This window comes from Choloepus didactylus, chromosome 5 (assembly GCF_015220235.1).
Source record: "Choloepus didactylus isolate mChoDid1 chromosome 5, mChoDid1.pri, whole genome shotgun sequence".
Lineage (NCBI taxonomy): Eukaryota > Metazoa > Chordata > Mammalia > Pilosa > Megalonychidae > Choloepus > Choloepus didactylus.
Genome location: NC_051311.1, coordinates 168,539,595 through 168,563,279, shown reverse-complemented (window position 1 = coordinate 168,563,279; position 23,685 = coordinate 168,539,595). Strand labels below are relative to the sequence as shown.

The following is a 23,685-nucleotide window of genomic DNA, read 5'->3' as shown; positions in this document are numbered from 1 at the left end:
AAAAAGGAAATTGAAAACCTAAACAATCTGATAAATGAATTAGATTTAGCAGACATATACAGAACATTACATCCCAAATCACCAGGATACACATACTTTTCTAGTGCTCATGGAACTTTCTCCAGAATAGATCATATGATGGGACATAACACAAGCCTCAATAAATTTAAAAAGATTGAAATTATTCAAAGCACATTCTCTGACCATAATGGAATACAATTAGAAGTCAATAACCATCAGAGACTTAGAAAATTCACAAATACCTGGAGGTTAAACAACACACTCCTAAACAATCAGTGGGTTAAAGAAGAAATAGCAAGAGAAATTGCTAAATATATAGAGACGAATGAAAATGAGAACACAACATACCAAAACCTATGGGATGCAGCAAAAGCAGTGCTGAGGGGGAAATTTATAGCACTAAAAGTATATATTAAATAGGAAGAAAGAGCCAAAATCAAAGAACTAATGGATCAACTGAAGAAGCAAGAAAATGAACAGCAAACCAATCCTAAACCAAGTAGAAGAAAAGAAATAACAAGGATTAAAGCAGAAATAAATGACATAGAGAACAAAAAAAAAAAAAAAACAATACAGAGGATAAATATCACCAAAAGTTGACAAGCCCCTAGCTAGACTGACAAAATCAAAAAGAGAGAAGACCCATATAAACAAAATAATGAATGAAAAAAGGTGACCTAACTGCAGATCCTGAAGAAATTAAACAAATTATAAGAGGATACTATGAACAACTGTACGGCAACAAACTGGATAATGTAGAGGAAATGGACAATTTCCTGGAAACATATGAACAACCTAGACTGACCAGAGAAGAAATAGAAGACCTCAATCAACCCATCACAAGCAAAGAGATCCAATCAGTCATCAAAAATCTTCCCACAAATAAATGCCCAGGGCCAGATGGCTTCACAGGGGAATTCTACCAAACTTTCCAGAAAGAACTGACACCAATCTTACTCAAACTCTTTCAAAACATTGAAGAAAATGGAACACTACCTAACTCATTTTATGAAGCTAACATCAATCTAATACCAAAACCAGGCAAAGATGCTACAAAAAAGGAAAACTACCGGCCAATCTCCCTAATGAATATAGATGCAAAACTCCTCAACAAAATACTTGCAAATCGAATCCAAAGACACATTAAAAAAATCATACACCATGACAAAGTGGGGTTCATTCCAGGCATGCAAGGATGGTTCAACATAAGAAAATCAATCAATGTATTACAACACATTAAAAATTTGAAAGGGAAAAATCAAATGATCATCACAATAGATGCTGAAAAAGCATTTGACAAACTCCAACATCCATTTTTGATAAAAGCATTTCAAAAGGTAGTAATTGAAGGAAACTTCCTCAATATGATGAAGAGCATATATGAAAGACCCACAGCCAGCATAGTACTCAATGGTGAGAGACTGAAAGCCTTCCCTCTAAGATCAGGAAAAAGACAAGGATGCCCGCTGTCACCACTGTTATTCAACATTGTGCTGGAAGTGCTAGCCAGGGCAATCCGGCAAGACAAAGAAATAAAAGGCATCCAAATTGGAAGAGAAGAAGTAAAACTGTCATTGTTTGCAGATGATATGATCTTATATCTGGAAAACCCTGAGAAATCAACAATACAGCTACTAGAGCTAATAAACAAATGTACCAAAGTAGCGGGATACAAGATTAATGCACATAATTCAGTAATGTTTCTATATGCTAGAAATGAACAAAGTGAAGAGACACTCAAGAAAAAGATACCATTTTCAATAGCAACTAAAAAAATCAAGTACCTAGGAATAAGCTTAACCAAAGATGTAAAAGACCTATACAAAGAAAACTACATAACTCTACTAAAAGAAATAGAAGGGGACCTTAAAAGATGGAAAAATATTCCATGTTCATGGATAGGAAGGCTAAATGTCATTAAGATGTCAATCCTACCCAAACTCATCTACAGATTCAATGCAATCCCAATCAAAATTCCAACAACCTACTTTGCAGACTTGGAAAAGCTAGTTATCAAATTTATTTGGAAAGGGAAGATGCCTCGAATTGCTAAAGACACTCTAAAAAAGAAAAACGAAGTGGGAGGACTTACACTCCCTGACTTTGAAGCTTATTATAAAGCCACAGTTGTCAAAACAGCATGGTACTGGCACAAAGATAGACATATAGATCAATGGAATCGAATTGAGAATTCAGAGATAGACTCTCAGATCTATGGCTGACTGATCTTTGATAAGGCCCCCAAAGTCACTGAACTCAGTCATAATGGTCTTTTCAACAAATGGGGCTGGGAGAGTTGGATATCCATATCCAAAAGAATGAAAGAGGACCCCTACCTCACACCCTACACAAAAATTAATTCAAAATGGATGAAAGATCTCAATGTAAAAGAAAGTACCATAAAACTCCTAGAAGATAATGTAGGAAAACATCTTCAAGACGTTGTCTTAGGCGGCCACTTCCTAGACTTTACACCCAAAGCACAAGGAACAAAAGAAAAAATAGATAAATGGGAACTCCTCAAGCTTAGAAGTTTCTGCACCTCAAAGGAATTTCTCAAAAAGGTAAAGAGGCAGCCAACTCAATGGGAAAAAATTTTTGGAAACCATGTATCTGACAAAAGACTGATATCTTGCATATATAAAGAAATCCTACAACTCAATGACAATAGTACAGACAGCCCAATTATAAAATGGGCAAAAGATATGAAAAGACAGTTCTCTGAAGAGGAAATACAAATGGCCAAGAAACACATGAAAAAATGTTCAGCTTCACTAGCTATTAGAGAGATGCAAATTAAGACCGCAATGAGATACCATCTCACACTGATTAGAGTGGCTGCCATTAAACAAACAGGAAACTACAAATGCTGGAGGGATGTGGAGAAATTGGAACTCTTATTCATTGTTGGTGGGACTGTGTAATGGTTCAGCCACTCTGGAAGTCAGTCTGGCAGTTCCTTAGAAAACTAAATATAGAGTTACCCTTCGATCCAGCGATTGCACTTCTCGGTATATACCCGGAAGATCGGAAGGCAGTGACACGAACAGATATCTACCCACCAATGTTCATAGCAGCATTATTCACAATTGCCAAGAGATGGCAACAACCCAAATGTCCTTCAACAGATGAGTGGATAAATAAAATGTGGTATATACATATGATGGAATACTACACGGCAGTAAGAAGGAACGATCTCGTGAAACATATGACAACATGGATGAACCTTGAAGACATAATGCTGAGTGAAATCGGCCAGGCACAAAAGGAGAAATATTATATGCTACCACTAATGTGAACTTTGAAAAATGTAAAACAAATGGTTTATAATGTAGAATGTAGGGGAACTAGCAATAGAGAGCAATTAAGGAAGGTGGAACAATAATCCAAGAAGAACAGGTAAGCTATTTAACGTTCTGGGGATGCCCAGGAATGTCTATGGTCTGCTAATTTCCAATGGATATAGTAGGAACAAGTTCACAGAAATGTTGTTATATTAGGCAACTTTCTTGGGGTAAAGTAGGAACAGGTTGGAAGTAAAGCAGTTATCTTAGCTTAGTTGTCTTTTTATTACTCCCTTGTTATGGTATCTTTGAAATGTTCTTTTATTGTATTTTGTTTTTTTTCATACAGTTGATTTAAAAAAGAAAAAAAAGGTTAAAAAAAAAAGGGAAAAAAATATGTAGTGCCCCCTTGAGAGCCTGTGGAGAATGCAGGGGTACTGGCCTACCCCACCTGTATGGTTGCTAACATGACCACAGACATAGGGGACTGGTGGTTTGATGGGTTGAGCCCTCTACCATAGGTTTTACCCTTGGGAAGACGGTTGCTGTAAAGGAGAGGCTAGGTCTCCCTATATTTGTGCCTAAGAGCCTCCTCCCGAATGCCTTTGTTGCTCAGATGTGGCCCTCTCTCTCTAGCTAAGCCAACTTGAAAGGTGAAATCACTGCCCTCCCCTCTAGGTGGGATCAGACATCCAGGGGAGTGAATCTCCCTGGCAACGTGCAATATGACTCCCGGGGAGGAATGTAGACCCGGCATCGTGGGACGGAGAACATCTTCTTGACCAAAAGGGAGGGAGTGAATAGGAATGAAATAAGCTTCAGTGGCAGAGAGATTCCAAAAGAGCCGAGAGGTCACTCTGGTGGGCACTCTTACACCCAATTTAGACAACCCTTTTTAGGTTCTAAAGAATTGGGGTAGCTGGTGATGGATACCTGAAACTATCAAACTACAACCCAGAACCCATGAATCTCGAAGACAATTGTATAAAAATGTAGCTTATGAGGGGTGACAATGGGATTGGGAAAGCCATAAGGACCACACTCCCCTTTGTCTAGTTTATATGGATGGATGAGTAGAAAAATAGGGGAAGGAAAACAAACAAACAGACAAAGTACCCAGTGTTTCTTTTTTACTTTAATTGCTCTTTTTCACTTTAATTATTATTCTTGTTATTTTTGTGTGTGTGCTAATGAATGTGTCAGGGATTGATTTGGGTGATGAATGTACAACTATGTAATGGTACTGTGAACAATCGAATGTACGATTTGTTTTGTATGACTGCGTGGTATGTGAATATATCTCAATAAAATGAAGATTAAAAACAAAGTTTATCAGGGATATTGCCTGCTTTATGATGCAACTATAGATCATATATTAAATCAAAGGGGAGGAGGGTTTTAATTATGAATTCTCAAGTACTGATTTTATAATAACTAGTCTAGAAGTCGGAATTATGAGTTTATTATGAAACTGCCAGGCTATTTCACATCACGTATCAGTGAGATTCCTTTATAATGATGTAATTATGTGTTCAGGGTATGTACATTCCTCTCTGAATATGTATGAAAGGCACATGACAGATGGGCACAGATAAACAATTGACTACAAACAGGGTTTCCTATACATACAAAACCCTCTTCCCCAACACTATCATGTTAACCATCCTTCCTTGGACTTTGGTAATGATGGCACTGTGTGAACCAGAATGCCTGTGATGTTTTTGGAGACAATGACCTTCAAAGTTTGTAGCTGTAGAATTCACCCAAGAAGAATGGGCCCAGCTTGTCCTATACCAGACAAAGCTGTATTCAGATGGGGTGCTGGAGGTCTTGGGTTATCTGATCTCCATGGGTGAGTCTGTCAGTATTACATATGTATTTATTCAATGGGTATCCAGAACATCTTCCACTTATGCCACTCTACTCTCTGCCCTGATTTATTTTATTTCATAGTACTTACAAAAAACAATAGGAAATTTGTGTGTTTGCTTACTTTTTGCTTGCATCTAGTTTGTCACATCCCTAGAATATAATCTTCATGACGATTTCACTTCTTTCTACTAAATCACCAACACTCAGAACAGTACTGAGAACTCAATGAATATTTTCCTATGATAAATAAATGGTGTCTCAGTTTCCAAGGTCTCCAAAGTACCACAAACTGCCTAGTTTACACAACAGTAATTTAATGACTCACAGTGTTGGAGGGTAGATTCTTAAACCAAGGTGTCAGCAAGAACAGCTTTTTCTTAAAGCTGTAAGGGAGAATTCTTTCTTGCTTCTTTCTAGCTTCTGGTGGCTGCCAGAAATCCATGGATTCTCTGCTTCCATCATCATATGGCATCCTCCCTTCTGCCTGTGTCTGCATTTCCTCTTCTTACAAGGACATCAGTCATATTGGATTAAGGATCCACCTTACTCCAGTATGACCTAATTTTAACTTGCCTAATGCCAACTGTAATAACTGTAGTTCCAAATGAGTTCACATTCTGAGTTATTAGGGATGAGAATATCAACATATCTTTGGGGGGATGCTATTAAATTTTTTAAATGGTGTAAATATTTTCTGTTACCATTCTGCTCTCAACACTGCTCAGGTTTGAAACAACAGTAGAAAATATTAGAGCTAGTATCCCTTTCCTCTGTGGAAATTTAGATTGTTCTGATGCAGCTTATGTTTATGAGAATTTTTTTGAAAATAATGTTCAACCCACTGTGGAGAAATGTAATTCCTCCCTCTGTAAAAGCTCTGAGCATTCTGCACTCTGTCTGCAACTGTGGGCCAAGGTCTTGTCTCACTTTGGGCACAGTGTCAGAGAATCACCTTCAAAGAATCACTGGAAATTCTGAATGTTTTCTTGGAAAAAGGTTTTCTGCAGAAGCGATTACATTAATACCTTGGGATATTATCTTGGATTTTTCAGGGGAGGCCCGAAATGTAATTACAAGCGCCCTACTAAGAGAAGGCAGAGACTTGTCAACACAGAAGAAAGAAGGTGATGTGACAACCTCAACAGAGAGATTTCAAGATGTTATGCTGTGGGTTTTGAAAACGGAGGAAAGGACCAAGAACCACTCAATACCAGAACCTACCAGAAGGAGAAAAGGCAAAGAAAGCAGCTCCAGGTGCTGGAAAAGGCAAAGAAATAGATTGTTTCAGAGCCTCCTGGTAGAGTATGGCTCTGCTGACATCTTGACTTCTGACCACTGGTATCAATTTCAGACCTCTTACCTCCAAAATCATAAGAGAACATATCTGACGCCGCGAACCGCAGCCTGGAGCGCCTCCGCTGCTGCTTGCGGTTTGACCTGCGCAGTCTCCACCGCAGCTACAAATGGCTGCAGGCCGTGAGCTCACAAGAGCTCTGTCACTTCCCCCAGCTATGGTGCTGACGCTGCGCCACAACCTCATCGCGAAGCTGCGCTGGACCCTTCCGGGCCGGAAGACCTGCACACGCTTGACTTCAGCTAAACCTGCTGACCGCCCTGCTGTAGTGCGCCGGCCCTGCGCTGCACAGCCTGGGAGGCTTCTTGGAACCCCCTCCAGTTGCACCAGCCTGGGACCTTCTCCTGCTTCCCAGCGCTCCTTTTCCTTAACTTCTCCTCCACCATCGTGGGCAGAGGTGGCCAGGAGGACATCGCGGAGACGGCATTAGCTAAGAGGGCGGTGCCCCTGGATGCACTCAAGGCCTGGAACTCAGCGGCACATTTCTCAGCGGGTTCGGGCAGGATGGAGACCTGGCGAAGCTCATGGCTCTCTACCTCAGGAAGATGCTCAGGCTGAGGAGCCGGAGAGGAACATTTTCAAGATGATCCCCTAAGCTGAGGGAGCTGGATTGTCAAGACTACCCAGCACTCTTCTCTATCCACACACACGTTTTTCATTCACTTCTTGCTTGCAAGTCCTATTCCAGAACTGCAAATTGAGTTCATTCCCTCCTTGGACCCTGAATTCCTCCCAGGTCCTATCCATCAGCTTCTATGGCAGCCTCCTCACTTGCAGCTGTGAGTTGTCCTGATTTCTCTTGGATGCAAAAAGAACTGTCTTAAACAGTGTGGCTGGAACAGTGTGCACACCAGCTTGCTCTCCTCCAGCTGCTTGGGGCATGTGCCAGTGGGACCAAAGCACCACTGGCCTTGCTTCCCACCCAGCCTCCTCCTAACACTCCACTCATGCACCACCAGCACAGGGCACCTCCCCCAGGGACCCTTCCATCCCACCCAGCACAGCTCCATCCACCCAGCCTGCAAAGGCAGACAGCATGTTATCAAGGCCTCTTCCCTCCTGGTGGAGTCTCTCACGTGAACTGCACAGTCACCCAACAGTGGTACAAAGGGGGCTGCACACTCCACCACTGGTTTTACAGCAGGGTCTGGCTACCCCAGCAGTCTACACAGGGCTGCAGCCACAGCTAGCTCAAAGTGTGAGGAAAAACATGCTGCTCCCACCCCCATTCGCTAGCAAACCACTTGGTCTCTTTCCTCTCTCAGGTAAGACAGTGAGCATGCCTCAGCTGGTCCGGCGGACACAGGCCACTTCATAGGATCCCCAGCCCAGCCCTTCCGATCCTCCTGGTGGACAACTACAGGGAGGAGGAAGAGGAGGAGGAGGTGGTGGGAGCGCCTCTTCAGGATGGCCCTTGTGATTGTCATCCCTGTAAGTAAGTACCTCCAGACCCAGTGCACAGAGCTGCAGAGAGGATCACAATACCAATGTCCTGGCCTCAGCAGGAAAGACACCATCCCTGACCCTTCTATGCTCTAGGAACCATCGGAGATGATGGATAAGATGCCCCTGCTTGTCCACTGGTGCACCCCCAACTCAGTAGTGCATGGTACCAGATCCTGTACCACACAGAGGGCTGTACCAGGAACCAGTCAATAGTAGGGGAGATCTATACCACAACGCTGCAGCACTGTGCCCTGGCTATAACTGGGCACCACGTATGTATGCGTCCTGGCTGCTAACCCAGCAGACCTAAGCAGCCATGCGTGGGCTGGAGGAGAATGTGCACTATGTTCACCACCAAGCCCAGCTTAGAGCTCATCCAAGCAGGGCTGGGCACCTCCAGCAGCCTGCTGCTCACTGGCACCCTGATGCCATCCATGTTTCTCTTTAGGAGGGGGCAGACTTTACATCCCAATGCTGTCACACACACCTCATGGCCTACAAAAACCTGGCTTTTGATTACTCACTGAAGTTGCTGATCTTCAAATAACCCAGGTCCCCAAAGGCTGGCAGACTCCCTTGGTGTACAGAAAGGAAGACTGGGATGGTCAAAAACGCCTCTGTTACCTCTGAAGCTCTCTAATTCCCATGAAGCCAGTGTTCCTTAGGCATGCAGAACTTGGCTCACTGAATTTCTCAGTCCAAGAAACAACTGCTTTGTCTTCCTTCGGTTTTACTGTCTCTTTTCTCAGAAACTTAAAGTCAATGCCAGACCACTCTAATGCAGCCGGGACATTCTTGTATATTGTTTTCCTTATTTTTTGTTGTTCTTTTGTTATTGTTTGTTTTTAAGCATTAGTGCTTCTCATTATCTCTTAGAATTGTGTATGGAATGGGAAGAGATAAAACATAGAGAAATCACATAGTCCAGCCTCTTCTGCCATACTGGAAATGACTGATTTTCGTATCTTAAACATCAAGGACAACTGTGGTGAAGGCACCAGGAGCCACCTACTACCCAAGGAAACTACTACAGAGGGTTTTTACACTGAGAACTGGACACTAATGATGGGGAAGAACTTGTAATGTTTCCTGAGGTCTTCTGGGTTTCTTAATTGCATGTTAGGATATGGCAAAAAAAAAAATGTAGTACTGCCTACTTCACAGTTAAAAGCACAGTCTTCTGGGAACTTCACTCATGAAACAGGAAAAAGCTGTCCTTTTAAAAGTCAGTTTGCTGCCTGCTGATCCTCATGGGTGCTGCTGAGTGAACATCAGCTTTCCTTGCTCTTGAACCAGGACTTGACAAGAGGTTGGGAAGGGCAGTGGACAGCATTGGGGGAGGACTGATGAGACTTCTGAAGAATTTTCCCTTTCATGGTGTTTCATCAGAAATATAACCGAGATATCAAGCCTTTTAGATTGTTGCTAGTGGAAAAAAAAATGACATCTATTATCAAATTAACTACCCTTCCTGGGGTCCAAGAAGAATCTGCTCTTTGCTATCTTCTCCAAGTTGATAAGTTTAGATTTTTACTGGACTGTGGTTGGAATGAGCACTTTTCTATGGATATTATAGATTCCCTGAGGAAGCATGTTCACCAGATTGACACAGTACTATTGTCTCATCCCAATCCTCCCCGTCTTGGTGTCCTCCCATATGCTGTTGGAAATTTGGGTCTGAACTGTGGTATTTATGCAACCATTCCTGTTTATAAAATGAGACAGATTTTCATGTAAGATTTTTATCAGTCTCAACAATACAGAAGATTTTATGCTCTTTACATTAGATGATATGGATGCAGGCTTTGATAAAATACAGCAGCTAAAATTCTCTCAGATTGTGAATTTGAAAGGCAAAGAACTTGGCTTGTCTATCACACCTCTGCCAGCCAGACATATGATAGGTGAAATGATATGGAAAATAGTCAAAGATGGAGAAGAAGATATTGCTTATCCAGCTGACTTCAACCACAAGAGGGAGATCTATTTAAATGGATGTTCCGTGGAAATGCTAAGCAGACCCTCCCTACTAATCACAGATTTGCTTAATGCTACTTATGTTCAGCCTAGATGAAAACAGAGGGATGAGCAACTTCTGACAAATATTTTGGAAACACTTCAATGTGACAGAAATGTATTAATAGCTGTGGACACTGCAGGCAGAGTTTTGGAACTTGCTCAACTTCTTGATCAAATTTGGAGAACTAAAGATGCAGGATTGGGTGTTTACTCATTGGCACTCCTAAATAATGTCAGTTATAATGTGGTAGAGTTTTCTAAGTTCCAGGTAGAATGAATGAGTGATAAATTGATGAGATGTTTTGAAGACAAAAGAAATAATCCATTTCAGTTTTACTGTCTCTCCTTATTTCATGGTCTTTCTGACCTGGCTTGAATACCTAGCCCCAAAGTTGTGCTCACCAGCCATCCTGATCTTGAACGTGGATTTTCAAAGGATCTCTTTATTCAGTAGTGTTAGGACCCTAAAAACTCAATCGTCCTAACTTACAGAACAACTCCTGGGACTTTAGTAAGCTTCCTAATTGATAATCCTTCTGAGAAAGTTACAGAAATAGAGTTGCAGAAACGTCTGAAGCTTGAAGGGAAAGAACTTGAAAAATACTTGGAAAAAGAGAAGCTAAAGAAAGAAGCTGCTAAAAATCTTGAGCAATCAAGAGAGGCAGATATAGATTCCAGTGAGGAGAGTGACACTGAAGAAGATATTGACCAGCCATCAGCTCATAAGACTAAACATGACCTGATGATGAAAAGTGAAGGTATTCATAAAAGAAGTTTCTTCAAATAGGCTAAAAAGTTTTATCCTATGTTTCCTGCCCCCAGAAGAAAGAACTAAATGGGATGAATTTGGAGAGAATATCAAACCAGAGGATCTCTTAGTGCCAGAACTTCAAGCTACTGAAGAAGAAAAAAGCAAATTGGAGTCAGGATTGACAAATGGAGATAAGCCCATGGATTAGGATTTATCTGATGTTCCTACCAAGTGTATTTCCATGACAGAGTCTATTTGAAATAAAAGCCAGGGTTACTTATATAAACAAGGAAGGGTGATCTGATGGGAATTCCATTAAAAATTTGTTAATCAGATGAAACCACAACAGTTGATCATTATTCATGGACCACCAGAAGCCAATCAAGATCTCACAGAGTGCAGCCATGCATTTGGTGGGAAAGATATTAAAGTGTATATGCCAAAGCTACATGAACAGTTGATGCCATTAGTGAAACATCTACCAGGTGAGATTAAAAGACTCACTTGTCAGCTCCCTTCAGTTTTATAAGGCAAAAGATGTTGACTTAGCTAGGATAGATAGTGTCTTAGACACGAGAGTTTCCAAAGTGGACCCAGGAGTTATTTTAGAAGAAGGAGGGCTGAAGGATGATGCTCAGTGTGCTTCTTGGGAGTTCTATCAGTAAGACTTCCACCCCATGCCTTACTGTCTCCCACACTTTGAGATTATATAGGTGGTCCCAGAGGGGGAACATAGCAAGCCAAATGCCACCCTTCTCTTTCCCCTCACTTCCCTCCTTCTTATTCAGTGGCAGCATCCCTAGCTTCAGGATTCAGTAAATTTCCAAGCAAGGGACACACAGCTGCTAGTCTGGTAACAAGGGAGCCAGGATCAGCAAGCAACAGAGGGACCTACTGATCCAAAAATATCACCACCAAGAGGTATGAGTTTTGCTTTACTTATCCTCTTGAAATAACTCAAAAGGCTGTTTGGCTTACCTCACTGTATGATTCCATATGACATTTAGGTTAAACCTGGAACACTGGGCAGCAGTTGAGTTTCACTATTAGGAGGAAGTGACCAGGACTAGCTACTATCTTTCCCTTTCCCCTCCCTGCACTTTGTGTATCCCCTACTCTTCTAAAAGGATGCTAGGGTGAGAACAATGGTTTTAAAGCAGATGGTCCTGAGCCAATTATTTTTACAATGTAAGTGCAAGTGACGTATCTAAATGAACTTCATGAATCAGAAAATTTCGTCAGAAGCAGAGGATCATAGTATGTCACAGGGAACAACCCAAGCTGAAGGTATATTCTTTACTTAAACCTTTACTTTTCTTTACTGTATCACCACCTCATAGAAATATTCTACATTAATCCGCAAGTATAATGTAGTTACCATCCAAAGAAGCAGAACATGTTCAGAGAAGCCATATCTTTTAGTGATTCCAAGCCTTAGTTTTGTAACCAGATATGGACTTGTATTCTGACTCTGCCAAGAATTAGGTGAGTGATCTTGGCAAACTACTTAATTTCTCTAGGGCTCACCTTCCTGATTGTGAAATGGGAATAATACTTACCTTATAACACCACTGTAAGGATTAAGTGAGCCCAAGTTTGTGAGAAGATGACCTTGCAGTCATGGGCATGTTGCAGATGCTAAAAGAAGCTGCTAGAACACCAGGTAGGAGGGATGCAATGACAAGAATGATCCTGCTGCTGCCTTATCTACTATGGAAAAATGAAGGTGGCCCCACAGAATTTATAGTCTTTTTAAATCTTAGGTTTCTCATCTGGGTTCAGGGGGGCAGTCAGGAGATACTACCCATGAAATAGAGCAAGTGGCAGAAAGGTGTTTTGGGCTGCAGTTTCACAGAAACTAGGGGAGTGGGCCTCCATAAGGAGACAGTCATAAGCCTAAATTTCATTTTAAACTGAAGTTGTAGTCTCAGGCTTCAATTGTGGTTTATTTTAAATAAGAGCAGATATTTGCATAAAAACTATGTGTTATGCAACTTTCTTTGTCTAATGCTTGTAATGCACATAACTCAAAGAAGGTGTTCCACCAAATGCTGAATGTCTATGGTGAAAATGTACTGTTCCCATATCACTCCAACCACCACATTTTCTGCACATTTCTTTTCTGGGACCTGACTCACATTTCCATTTTCTAGTACAAAAGGACTTGGAAACTTATTCAATACTCTTAATTTAGCTCTTTGCATAGACTTCATATGAACATGTGGTTGCTCATCTGTTTCTCACTTTTGAAATCTCTCCTAACTCAACTTGAAATTTGTTGCCATCTTGACTTTGTTTAAGCAGTTTCCACTATGAGAATATGGAGCCAGTTTGCCAGTGCATCCTAATCCACATTTCAAGAAGGTTATCTATCCTTCTCAAATACTTGTTGTGTCCTAAGTCTACTTCATTTGCCCATCCCCTATTGCAAGGTTCTAGTTTACAGTTTATCCCCTAGAGATAAAGCCTTGGGAAGTGTTAATGATATCTTACTAACCTGTTTCCCAAAATATCTAAGCCCAGGAAATTTGAAGAATATATCAGATGAACATTAAGAAACATATGTATAGGTATTGATTTTATAAAATACATGCTCACCATACCTTTAAAAAAACATAATCAACCTAGGAGTGCATGGCTTGGAAGAGGGACACACTTGCAAGTCCCAGGGACCATATGCCAATACCAAGGACTTGTGCATCAGTGGCAGAGACAAACTGTGGTGAGACTGAACTGAAGGATTAGACTATTGCAATAGCTTTAAATTTCCAGGAACACCTGGGAGATTTGATTATTAAAGTCATCCCCCTCCCTAACCACTCAGACACACCCCACATGCGGGGCTGGCAACACCAACTACACACACAATCTTGGTGCACCAATTGGACCCCACAAGACTCACACCCCCACTCACCACAAAGACAAAGTGGGGAAGAACTGGCTTGAGAAGAATAGGTGGCTCATGGACGCCACCTTCTGGTTAGTTAAAGTGTACTCCACGAAGCTGTAGATCTGACAAACTAGAGATAAGGATTACAATTGGTCTACAGTTCCTAAAAGATCTGTCCTATCAAGTTAAGCAAATGCCAAGAGGCCAAAAACAACAGAAAATTTTAACGCATATGAAAAAAACAGATGATATGGATAACCCAAGCCCAAACACCCAAATCAAAAGATCGGAGGAGAAACAGTGCTTGGGGCAATTAACCAAAGAACTAAAGATAAACAATGAGAGCATAACACAGGAAATAAAGGACATAAAGAAGACCCTAGAAGAACATAAAGAAGAAATTGCAAGAATAAATAAAAAAATAGATTATCTTACGGAAATTAAAGAAACTGTTGACCAAATTAAAAAGATTCTGGGTACTCATAGTACAAGACTAGAGGAAGCTGAACAGTGAATTAGTGACCTGGAGGATGACAGAATGGAAAATGAAAGAACAAAAGAAAGAATGGGGAAAAAATGGAAAAAAATTGAAATGGACCTCAGGGATATGATAGATAATATAAAACATCCAAATATAAGACTCATTGGTGTTCCAGAAGGGAAAGAGAAGGATAAAGGTCCAGGAAGAGTATTCAAAGAAATTGTTGGGGAAAATGTCCCAAATCTTCTAAACACCATAAATACACAAATCATAAATGTTCAGCAAACTCCAAATAGGATAAATCCAAATAAACCCACTGCAAGACATAATCTGATCACACTGTCAAATACAGAAGAGAAGGAGCAAGTTCTGAAAACAGCAAGAGAAAATCAATTCACAGCATACAAATGAAACAGCATAAGACTAAGTAGTGACTACTCAGCAGACACAATGGAGGCAAGAAGGCAGTGGCATTACATATTTAAAATTCTGAGAAAGAAAAATTGGCAACCAACAATTCTTTATCCAGAAAAGCTCTCCTTCAAATTTGAGGAAGAGCTTAAATTTTTCACAAACAAATGCTGAGAGAATTTGCTAACAAGAGACCTGCCCTACTTGAGATACTAAAGGAGCCCTACTGACAGAGAAACAAAGAAAGGAGAGAGAGAGATGGAGAAAAGTTCAGTACTAAAGAGTTTCAGTATGAACATTGAGAGAGAGGGAAAAATATGTCTGACAAATATAAACCAAGGGATAATATGGCTGACTCAAGAAATGCCTTCACAGTAATAACGTCGAATGTAAATGGATTATACTCCCCAATCAAAAGATATAGATTGGCAGAATGGATCAAAAGAAAATGAACCATCAATATGTTGCATACAAGAGACTCATCTTAGGCACAGGGACACAAAGAATTGAAAGTGAAAGGATGGAAAAAAATATTTCATGCAAGCCATAACCAAAAGAAAGCAGGAGTAGCAATATCAATATCAGATAAAATAGACTTTAATAGACCCATATAAAAAACATAATAAATGAGAAAGGTGACATTACTATGGATCCTGAAGAAATTAAAAAAAATTATAAGAGGATGCTATGAACAACTGTATGCCCACAAACTGGATAATGTAGAGGAAATGGACAATTTCCTGGAAACATGAACAATGTAGACTGACCAGAGAAGAAATAAAAGACCTCAACCAACCAATCACAAGCAAAGAGATCCAATAAGTCATAGAAAAGCTTCCCACAAATAAATTCCCAAGGCCAGATGGCTTCTACCAAACTTTCCAAAAAGAACTGACACCAATCTTACCCAAACTCTTTCAAAACATCAAAAAAAAAAAAAAAATGGAACACTGCTTAACTCATTTTATGAAGCTAGCATCAATCTAATACCAAAACCAGGCAAAGATGCTACAAAAAAGGAAAACTACAGGCCAATCTCCCTAATGAATATAGATGTAAAAATTCTCAACAAAATACTTGCAAATCAAATCCAAAGACACATTAAAAAAATCATACACCGTGACTAAGTGGGGTTCATTCCAGGCATGCAAGGATGGTTCAACATAAGAAAAGCAATCAATGTGTTACAACACTTCAACAAATCAAGAGAAAAATCAGATGATCATCTCAATAGATGCTGAAAAAGCATTTGACAAAATCCAACATCCCTTTTTGATTAAAAACACTTCAAAAGGCAGGAATTCAAGGAAACTTCCTCAATACAATAAAGAGCATATATGAAAAACCCACAGCCAGCAGAGTACTCAATGGTGAGAGACTGAAAGCCTTCCCTCTAAGATCAGGAACAAGACAAGGATGCCCGCTGTCACCACTGTTATTCAACATTGTGCTGGAAGTGCTAGCCAGGGCAATCCGGCAAGACAAAGAAATAAAAGGCATCCAAATTGGACAGGAAGAAGTAAAACTGTCATTGCAGATGATATGATCTTATATCTGGAAATCCCTGAGAAAAATGATGATACAGCTACTAGAGCTAACAAACAAATTTAGCAAAGTAGCAGGATACAAGATTAATGTACGTAAGTCAGTAATGTTTCTATATGCTAGAAATGAACAAATTGAAGACACTCAAGAAAAAGATACCATTTTCAATAGCAACTAAAAACATCAAGTACCTAGGCATAAACTTAACCAAAGATATAAAAGACCTATACAAAGAAAACTAGAGATAGAAGGGGACCTTAAAAGATGGAAAAATATTCCATGTTCATGGATAGGCAGGCTAAATGTCATTAAGATGTCAATTCTACCCAAACTCACCTACATATTCAATGCAATCCCAATCAAAATTCCAACAATCTACTTTGCAGACTTGGAAAAGTAGTTATCAGATTTATTTGGAAAGAGAAGATGCCTCAAATTGTTAAGACACTCTGAAAAAGAAAAGCAAAGTTGAAGGACTTACACTCCCTGACTTTGAAGCTTATTATAAAGCCACAATTGTCAAAACAGCATGGTACTGGCACAAAGATAGACATATTGATCAATGGAATTGAATTGAGAATTCAGAGATAGACCCCCAGATCTATGGCTGACTGACCTTTAATAAGGTCCCCAAAGCCACTGAACTGGGTTATAACAGTCTTTTCAACAAATGGGGCTGGAAGATTTGGATATCCACATCCAAAAGAATGAAAGAGGACCCCTACATCACACCCTACACAAAAATTAACTCAAAGTGGATCAAAGATCTCAATGTAAAGGACAGTGCCATAAAACTTCTAGAAGATAATGTAGGGAAACATCTTCAAGACCTTGTATTAGGTTGCCACTTCCTAGATTTTACACCCAAAGCACAAGCAACAAAAGAAAAAATTAGATAAATGGAAACTCCTGAAGCTTAGAAGTTTCTGTACTTTAAAGGAATTTGTCAAAAAAGTGAAGAGGCAGCCAACTCAATGGGAAAAAATTTTGGAAACCATGTATCTGACAAAAGACTGATATCTTGCATATATAAAGAAATCCTACAACTCAATGACAATAGTACAGTCGGCCCAATTATAAAATGGGCAAAAGATATGAAAAGACAGTTCTCTGAAGAGGAAATACAAATGGCCAAGAAACACATGAAAAAAATGTTCATCTTCACTAGCTATTAGAGAGATGCAAATTAAGACCACAATGAGATACCATCTCACACCAATTAAAATGTCTGCCATTAAACAAACAGGAAACTACAAATTCTGGAGAGGATGTGGAGAAATTGGAACTCTTATTCATTGTTGGTGGGACTGTATAATGGTTCATCCACTCTGGAAGTCAGTCTGGCACTTCTTTAGAAAACTAGATACAGTAACCCTTTCGTCCAGCAATTGCACTTCTTGGTATATACCCAGAATATCTGTAAGCAGTGACACGAACAGATATCTGTATGCCAATGTTCATAGCAGCATTATTCACAATTGCCATGAGATGCAAACAACACAAGTGTCTTTCAGCAGATGAGTGGACAAATAAAATGTGGTATATACACATGATGGAATACAACACAGCTGTAAGAAGGAATGATATTGTGAAACATATGACAACATGGATGACCCTTGATGACATAATGCTGAGCAAAATAAGCCAGGCACAGAAAGAGAAATATTATATGCTACCACTAATGTGAACTTTGAAAAATGTAAAACAAATGGTGTATAATGTAGAATATAGGGGAACTAGTTATAGAGAGCAATTAAGGAAGAGGGAATGATATCCCAATAAGAAAAGATAAGCTATCATGGGTGAACTTAATGTTCTGGGAATGCCCAGGAATGACTATGATCTGTTAATTTCTGATGGGTATGGTAGGAACAAATTCACAGAAATGTTGCTATATTATGTTATTTTCTTGGGGTAGAGTAGGAACATGTTGGAAGTAAAGTAGTTATTTTAGGTTGTCTTTTTCTTACTCCCTTGTTATGATTTGTTTGAAATGTTTTTTTAATTGTATGTTTTTTTTAATTTTTTATATAGTTGATTTTTAAAAAAAAGAAAAAATAAAAAATCATAATCATAAAAGTGCTTAATGAATTCACCCTTACATTAATAATGACAAAATTTCTTTTCCTTCATAAGTTTTTTAGACTTCATGAAAGTCCGTAAGATGCTTATACCCTTAGTGTTAGTTTTTCTCTCTTCAAAAATGATTTTTTTATAAAATTCTTCCATCACACTCATTGCTAAGAAAATGAGTACAGGTGTATTGCTTTACATATTGTACAAATGAATATGTAAGTAAAAGAGCCTCTAAAGTCATGTGTGTGTGTGTGTGTGTTGTATTAAGCCAATAAGTTAATGGTAATTTGTTTCAGTGTCAATAGGAAACTATCACATGGAACGGTATCTCTATAAACTTAAGTTGTCTGCTCCATAATTGCTTAAGAAAATATATTACCCACATAAAGTCTCTGATTTTAAAATGGCAAAAACTCAAGCTTCCATATACAGAAAACCTTCTCATTCTCCAAAATCACTGATTTACAAAAAAACTTATTTTTGTCAAGTTTAGACACAATTTATTTATTTAAAGCAAAGTTGTAGGTTTACAGAAGAATCATGAAGAAAAGACAGAGTTCCTGTACACACCCCTCACACATGCAGTTTTCCCTGTTATCACTAGACATTAATGTGGCATCTTTGTTGCAACTGATGAAACAATATTATAATTATATTTCTGACTACACTCTATTGTTTACTTTAGGGTTCAATCTTGGTGTTGTACAATCCTATGTTTTTTAAAAATGTTATTCTAGTAACATATATATCCTAAAATTTCCCTTTTCAACCATAATAAATATATTGTTCAGTGGAGTTAATTAGATTCACAATATTGTGCTTCCATCACCACCATCCCCTGTCACTTCTCCATCACCCCGAAGAGAAACCATGTTTACATTAAGCGTAACTCCACATTCCCTAAATCCACCAATACCCCCTGTTCCATGTTTCCGACTACAAATTTGCTTATTCTAATTATATCATATTAGTGAGGTCACACAATATTTGTCCTTTTGTGTATGGCTTATTTCACTCAACCTGATGTCTTCAAAGTCCGTCCATGGTATAGCATGCATCAGAACTTCATTCTTTTTGACAACTGAATACTATTGCATTTTTTGGATATACTACATTTTGTCTACCCATTCCACCATTGATGAACACTTGGATTTCTTCCACATTTTCCCAGTTGTGAATCATACCACTTTGAACATCGGGGTGCAAATATCTGAGCCTCTGCTGCCAATTCTTTGGGGTATATGCTTCTCATATCATCAGATAATTCTATACTTAATTTTTGGGGAACACCAAACTGATTTCCACAACAGCTGCACCATTTTACATTTCCACCAACACTGAAAGTACTCCTATTTTTTCACATCCTTGTGAGCAATTGCTATATTTTTAAAATAAAAATCATTCTACTGGGAATGAAATGACATTTCATTATGGTTTTGATATATATTTCTCTAATGGCTTATAATATTGAGCATCTTTTCATGTGCTTAATGGTGACTTGTATATCTTCTTTTGGGAAATGGCTATTGTCCTTTTTCTGTTTTTTTAAATTGGGTTGATTGTCTTTTTGTTTTGAATAGTAGATCTTTATATATACTAAATATTAAATCATTATTGTATATGTGGTTTCCAAATATTTTCTTCCGTTCTGTAGTTTGCTTTTTACCTTCTTGATGAAGTCCTTTGATGCACAGAAGTATTTAACTGTGATGAAAACTTCTCTAGCTGGAATTTTTTTGTTGCTCATGCTTTTGGTGTAAAGTCTAAGAAACCACTGCCTAACACAAAGTTCGAAAGATGCTTCCCTAAGATTTCTTCCAGGAGCAAGCTGCTGTCCTGTCTTCCTTATGGCCACTGCAAGTTCAAGGACAGGGGAATGAGACAGGTAGTCTTTGGGAGCAATAGAGGATTCATTTCTCTATCACCGTTCACCAAAGGTTTTAAAAGAACAGCTTGGTGTTGCCCTCCCCCCTACGTGGGACCCGACTCCCAGGGGTGTAAATCTCCCTGGCAACGCAGAGTATGACTCCCGGGGATGAATGTGGACCCGGCATCGTGGGACTGAGAGTAACTTCTTGACCAAAAGGGGGATGCAAAACGAGACGAAATAGTTTCAGTGGCTGAGAGATTCCAAATGGAGTCGAGAGGTCACTCTGGTGGACATTCTTATGCACTATATAGATAACACCTCTTAGGCTTTAATGTATTGGAATAGCTAGAAGTAAATACCTGAAACTACCAAACTCCAACCCAGCAGTCTGGACTCCTGAAGACAATTATATAATAATGCAGATTACAAGGGGTGACAGTGTGATTGTGAAGACCGTGTGGATCACACCCCCTTTATCTAGTGTATGGATGAGTGGAGGAATGGGGATAAAAACTAAAGGACAAATGGGGTGGGATGGGGGGATGATTTGGGCGTTTTTTTTTTCACTTTTATTTTTTATTCTTCTTCTGGTTCTTTCTGATGTAAGGAAAATGTTCAGAGATAGATTGTGGTGATGAACGCATAACTATGTTATACTGTGGACAGTGGATTGTATATCATGGATGATTGTATGGTGTGTGAATGTATTTCAATAAAACTGAATTTAATAAAAAAAAAGAACAGCTTGGTGGAAACGGGCTATACTTTCAGAGGAGCCTGGGGTAAATATGCTAAGAAATCTAAGTATTCTGGTTATTATTTTGATTCTTATAATTAGGTGTTTGATCCATTCTGAGTTAATTTTTTTACATGGTATGAGGTAGGGTAAACTTTTTCTTATTGCAAATAGATATTCAGTTTTCTTGGCAACATTTGTTAAGGAGACAATTATTTCCCTAATGTCTTCACAACTTTGTCAAAAATCAATTGGTCATAGATATGAGGGTTTATTTCTGAACTCTCAGTTCCATTCCATTTGTTTATATGTCTATCCTCATCTGTGCTATTTTGACCATGATAGATTTATAACAAGTTTTAAAATTGGGAGGTGTGTGTCCTCCAACTTTGTTCTTTTTTCAAAATCTCTTTGGATATACAGGACTCCTTACCCATCCAAATAATTTGATGAATGACTTTTCCATTTCTGCAAAAAGTCTGCAGGAATTTTTATTAGGATTGCATTGAATCTGTAAATTACTTTGGATAGAATTGACATCTTAATAATATTTAGTCTTCCACTCCATGAACACAGAATATACTTCCATTTATATGGTCTTCTTGTATTTCTTTAAACAATGTTTTGTAGTTTTTCATGTACAAAATCTTTGCATCCTTCTTTAAATGGATTCCTAGATGTTCGATTCTTTTAGTTGCTATTGCCAATGGGATTTTATTTTTTATTTCCTCTTCAGATTTTTCATTAGTAATGTATAGAAACATACTGATTTTCTCATGTTGATCTAGTATCCTGCCTATTTGCTGAATTTGTTTTTCAGCTCTAGTGGCTTCATTGTAAATTTTTCAGGATTTTCTATATAAAGGTTTATGTCATCTGCAAACAGGGAAAGATTTTTTCTTCCTTTCCAATTTTGAGGCCATATATATATATATATATATATATATATATATATATATATAGCCTAATTGTTTTGGCTTGAACATCTAGGACAATATTAAATTACAAGTGGTAACAATGGGCCTCCTTGTCTTGTTCATGATCTTGGAGGGAAATCTTTCAGCAATAACCACTGAGTATGATGGTAGTAGTGGTTTTTCATATATACCCTATATAATGTTGAAGAAGTTTCCTGCTGTTTCTGGTTTTCTATGTGTTTTTATCAAGAAGGGTACTGAATTGTGTCAAATGCCTTTTCTACATCATTTGAGATGATCATGTGCTTTTTATCCCTTCATTCTATTAAGTTGGTATATTACCTTAATTGGTTTTCTTAGGTTAAGCCACCCTTGCCTACTTGGAATAAATACCAGTTGATCATGGTGTATGATTCCATCAATGCTCTTCGGTTCAGTTTGCTACTATGGTGTTGAGGATTTTTGTATCTATATTCATAAGGGATGTTGTACAGAAATTTTCTTGTCTTGTGGTATCTTTATCCGGCTTTGGTATTAGGATGATGTTGGTGTCATAGATTGAGTTAAGAAATGTTCCCTCCTCTTCAATTTTTTTGGAAGAGTTTAAGCAGGATTGGTGTTAATTCCCTCAGATTATTTGGCAAAATTCACCAGTTAAATAATCTGATCCTTGGCTTTTCTTTGTTGGGAAATTTTATTACCAATTCAATCTCTTTATTTCTTACTGGTCTCTTGAGATCTTCCATTTATTCTTGTGCCAGTGTATGTAGTTTGCATGTTTCTAGGAATTTGTGCATTTCATTCATGTTATCTAGATTTCTTGCATAGAGTTGTTCATAGTATCCTCTTATAATCCTTTTTATTCTGTGGGGTTGATCTGAAATGCTGTCTGTGCCGGTTTGAATGTATTGTGTCCCCCAAATGCCATTATCTTTGTGGTCTTTCTTTTTGGTGCTGGTTAGATTTGCTTGGAATGTGCCCCACCCAGCTGTGGGTGGTGACTTTGGTGGGTTACTCCCATGGAGGTGTGACCCCACCCATTCAGGGTGGGCCTTGATCAGTGGAGCCATATAAAACATGCTGACTCAAAGAGACTGAACAGAGTGCGCAGCTGGGAGTGATGTTTTGAAGAGAAGCAAGCTTGCTAGAGAGGAACGTCCTGGGAGAAAGCCGTTTTGAGGCCGGAGCTTTGGAGCAGACGCCAGCTGCCTTCCTAGCTAGCAGAGGTTTTCCGGACGCCATTGGCCATCCTCCGGTGAAGGTACCCGATTGCTGAGGTGTTACCTTGGACGCTTTGTGGCCTTAAGACTGTAACTGTGTAGTGAAATAAACCCCCGTTTTATAAAAGCCTATCCATCTCTGGTGTTTTGCATTCTCCAGCATTAGCAAACTAGAACACTGTCACACTGGGTTTTATTGGCATTTCCCTAATGACTAAAGATGTACATCTTTTCATGTGCTTTTGTACATTTGTATATCATCTTTGGAAAATGCCTACTCAAGTCTTTTTTTTTTTTTTGGCTTTTATAAAAGGGGGTTTATTTGGTTACACAGTTACAGTCTTAAGGCCATAACATGTCCGAGGTAACACATCAACAATTGGGTACTTTCACTGGAGGATGGCCAATGGTGTCCAGAAAACCTCTGTTAGCTGGGAAGGCACGTGGCTGGTGTCTGCTCCAAAGTTCTGGTTTCAAAATGGCTTTCTCCCAGGACGTTCCTCTCTAGGCTGCAGTTCCTCAAAAATGTCACTCTTAGTTGCTCTTGGGTTGTTTGTCCTCTCTTAGCTTCTCCAAAGCAAGTCTGCTTTCAACGGCCACCTTCAAATTGTCTCTCATCTGCAGCTCCTGTGCTTTCTTCAAAGTGTCCCTCTTGGCTGTAGCAAGCTCACTCCTTCTGTCTGATCTTACATAGTGCACCAGTAATTTAATTCAGACCCACCCAATGGGTGGGCCAACACCTCCATGGAAATTACCCAATCAGAGTCATCACCCACAGTTGGTTGGGGTGCA

The 23,685-nt window shown here is 39.1% G+C and overlaps 1 pseudogene; it reads left to right on the top strand.

The window, feature by feature from the left end:
* The first annotated feature begins 9,417 nt into the window (after positions 1 to 9,417).
* On the top strand, positions 9,418 to 11,412 carry LOC119535524 (annotated as a pseudogene).
* The last annotated feature ends 12,273 nt before the right edge of the window (positions 11,413 to 23,685 follow it).